This window comes from Bactrocera dorsalis, chromosome 1 (assembly GCF_023373825.1).
Source record: "Bactrocera dorsalis isolate Fly_Bdor chromosome 1, ASM2337382v1, whole genome shotgun sequence".
Classification (NCBI taxonomy): Eukaryota; Metazoa; Arthropoda; class Insecta; order Diptera; family Tephritidae; genus Bactrocera; species Bactrocera dorsalis.
In genome coordinates, this window is record NC_064303.1 from 60,530,665 (window position 1) to 60,534,882 (window position 4,218).

Sequence of the window (4,218 nt, forward strand, 5' to 3'; positions counted from 1 at the left end):
TGTTTTCTATATTTTAATTATAAATTTTTGTAATCACAAACTACGTACACGTTTTAAATGTCAGAATTTAGCTATACGCCGCCGATCAGGAATCCTACTCATTCCCAAATGGAGTGTTTGATTATCCTAACAGATTTACCACACTATTTTTTAGTTCTAAGCTAAGTTTTTAAATAAAAAGGATTCTTAAAGAAATTATTTTTTGAATTTGCAATATCTATATAGTAGTAAAAAGTAGTTTAAATTAGCTCACGCAACACTATTTTGCCATGCTCAGTAGTATATAGGCATAGTATTTAAAAAAATAAATGATTGTTCGAAATATATTCCGTTTGAAGTTATTCAAATCGATAATAACTTGTTTGGCCCAATTAAAAATACAACTCAAATTCCTTAACTTTTAATAGCGGCTCATTATTAGCCAAATTACATTTATTTGTTTTTTAAAGTTTAAATATCAATATTAGCCAAATTACATTTATTTGTTTTTTTAAGTTTAAATATCAACTTCCACACCATTCATAATCGACCATAATTCACTAGATGTAAAGACGAATTGTAATTCGCGTAGATGCAAATGTTTCTTTTTCAAATCGCTGCTTAGTCACCAACGCTGCCAACTTTCATTTGATGAGTGTTGTTTATTATTTGCGTAGTTCATCCCGATGTTCTATCGGTTTTGGTGGAGCTGGTTCACCCCACTCCCCAATTCGGCATCATGATATTGCGCAGCACGATATGGTCATAATTCTCATGGTACTTGCTCTTCCATGGATTGTACACCAAAATTCTACAACCACGGTATGTTGGAGAGAACGACATCGGTAATATATTCGTGAACTTGGCTTTCAATAAGAAGGTAGGATCACAACACATGTCTTAATGACGGTATCCCCACCATTTTTCATCTTTACGCATAACACGATGAAACCAGTCAATTAATTCGCTCAACTGGTAACGCTTTGGTCTGCAAGGTGGGTGTTTAGCTATTAGAAAGTATGTAAATTCAATTTTGCTCAAAACCTCCCCAACAGCCTGATAAACCTGACCAGCAGTACCGGGATTCTAAGCGCAATTTACAATAGGTTATGCAACATCCGAATGTGCTCACCGTAGTATTTACTCTTCAAAAAGTTGCTTCCACCCTCAAGCACAAAGCTCATTGGTTTGGGACTAGCGTTCTACACCAGCTCCTTTGCTGATTCTATAAAGAATTTAAAAAATACATGGTAAATCTTTTGATATAAAGTTTAATTTAAGCTTACCTAGCAATGCGATCTCTTACACGAGAACGCCATTGAATTTAAAATTTTGTCTCGAATTCACGACCAACTAATTTGATAACTACATTTGAGTATCTCTTAAATCATAAAATTGTAAGAGCACCAGACCCATTACGCAGCAATATTAACGTGGCCATGTTTGGTTATTTCGTACTTTTATTGGAATAAAATCGCAGCCGATCTGATGTTTATCGTCCCATGAAAATTGTAAACACTTTTTATAGATTAAAATAACTAAATAAACCATCGCAAAGGATTTAACCATGAAATAAACTAAAACAAATTGTCTTTGCAAAAACCTTCGTTACGATGGCAAAAATGTAAATATGGTTGTGAATGAGCATAATCTAGACCCCACTATTCCGCATGGTTGCTTATTTGTTCGTAACATTTTTCAGTGGTGAACATTTATTGACTTACCACAGTTAAAAAGAGGCATAAATAAAAAACTTAATTTTTCATGTATTTGCTCATATTGTTCTCATCTTTAAGAATATATATTAAAATAAAACAATTTTCTTTTGAAAATATATTAAACTTTTACATATAACCAATATTTTTAGGACAACTTTTCCATAAATTTTAAGAAAATAACACAATGCAACCATTTTCCGGTTAAAAGTCGGCCATCTTGGATTCAAATAGAAACTCAACCCCGGACTACACTTGGCGTTTCTACAGTGGCACCTCTCAGCTGTGCCTTTGTTTACATAACATCAGCTGATAGTGACCTTACTCCTCCTCTACCTTGCTTCTATTCCAGAGTACCTTCAAATAATATTTTACTTGTCGAAATGCCCCGTGGTAATAATAAACGATGTGGGTGTCATGTACTGAACACATAGAGCGCGACAGACTACAAGCGACTTCTGTCAAATATTAAACTACGCACGTTCTTATGGACACAGTTATGTAGACAGCTGCACAACTACACTACTGCAGACTCTCAGTCGTCGCTCTCGCTAATAGAGCCCATACACGACACACAAGTGCGTTCGTTAATAAGTTATTCCAACTGTTATTTTTCTTAATTTTATTTTTATATTTATCCCTTTTCGTTTGCCAAATTGCCACTTCATTTTTTAAAAGATCAATAAATTCTGATACGAAATCTTTATTAAGGGGGGAGACTGCTTTAGATGCTTCAAACAATCGATTTTTTTTGCTTAAATCTCTTTAAAAAGTATCTAACAACAAACAAAGTTATAGATTGGAATTCGATATATTACCTATTTACTTATTTTTTGCATAAAATATTTCACTTTGAAGAAAATATTAAAATTTAATTAAGGATGACAACAGCGAAATTGTGTACATACAAAATGGACAACTGTGTTGATGGTTTACATGCCGGCCATTGTTATGCCATTTACAGTTCACTGTCGTGCTGCCATGTCGTGCTGCTTTTTACGTGTTCAGAGCGTCAATGTCAAGAAATAAAATGGGTATTCTCTTGCTCTTGCAAGATTGCAGATTGCAAAAAAACTACACCGAAATATACAAGGGCACGAGAGCACCCATTGCAGAATCTAGTGATATATGAGCGACTGATTCAGTCAATTTATTGTAAATTACTATTGTGCGTGGCTATTGTGAATTGGCACACCTTCTGCATGCATTTTTAACAAAAAAAAAACTGTAACAAAACTTTATAATTTAAATAGAAATTATAAAATATAATTAAAATTTACCTTTCTCAACAGTTTAACGACGTAATATGTCTTTATGTAAACTGGCAACTACAACAGGGTTGCAATTATATTTTTGCGTGACATTGCACGCTAATATACATGGGTTTTGGTCTGACATATTTCACAGCCCTTGCAAATATTTTTCTGCGTGTGTTTGTTGTTGTGCCGTTGTAAATCTGCAATGCTTGCACCATGTACCGGGTTTTGCAAGAGCAAGAGAATACCCCTAAAGTGTTTTTTTTTTCATTTTAAAAAACATATGTACATATGTATATTTATATGTATAAATGCCACCGCTATACAAGCTGAGTCGTGCGGAGAATCCACTACGCAGAAGTCGTGTGTGAAATTAAATACATTTTGCTAGAATTATTGTCTATACTTACGGTGACCATATTTTCAAAATGAAAATACAGTACACCTTTTTGAACCCTCATTTTATAAGAAACAAAAAACAGATACATTAGTTTATATTCATTTATTTTGAGAAATACATGTACATATGTTTTTTTCATTTACAATATACATAAATAAAAAACATAAAAAAGTCTTCAAACATAACAGAAGTATTCGTGACTAGATAGTAAATATTAATTAACACAGTTTATACATAGTTTTCAGCGGAATGTATTTTTTTAATCAAATCAAAATTATTTTTTAAATACTCTTTGAATTCTAGGCAGCTTAACTCGTAGTTGACTTTGGTAATTAAAATCGATTTTATTGTTTCGGTTTTAATTTTGGTTTTTTCACTTGTCCACATATTGTTAAGAATTGAAAACAGCCTTTCCATAGGGGCATTAGACCCGGGCAAGCACAAACAAAACTGAACAACTTTTATAATATAAGAAAAAGAAATTTTATTTTCTTCAAAATGTTTGAAAATTTCCAACCACCTGTTTTGAACATTGGTTTCATTTTCGTTCCATTCATTAAACTTGCTAGGTGTTGTATAACTTTTAACGCAAGAAAATTCATCAAATAATTCGTTATCTTTTATATTGATGCCATTTCTTTTTTCTAAAATATATGAAAAACTGGCCTCCACTTCATTCCATGACGGTACTCTGTGGAGTAGTATCCATTTTAAAACCTGAACTTCTATGAATGCACTGTCCCACAGGCTTAGGTAGTTAACACAATTGATATACAAGTTTTTTGTGCATGTTTGGAATTGATTTACATCAATTAAACCTTTCTGTTGTAAGACTGTAATAGAGTTTTTAACTTCTAATGGTACAAAG

At 32.7% G+C, this 4,218-nt stretch overlaps 1 long non-coding RNA gene across 1 annotated transcript; it reads right to left on the reverse strand.

The window, feature by feature from the left end:
- Positions 1 to 389: 389 nt before the first annotated feature.
- On the reverse strand, positions 390 to 3,302 carry LOC125775682 (uncharacterized). The gene is made up of 2 exons (XR_007421284.1): positions 1,266 to 3,302; positions 390 to 1,204 (listed from the first exon to the last, which is right to left on the reverse strand). It is a non-coding gene; the product is annotated as an uncharacterized LOC125775682 (long non-coding RNA).
- Positions 3,303 to 4,218: the final 916 nt, after the last annotated feature.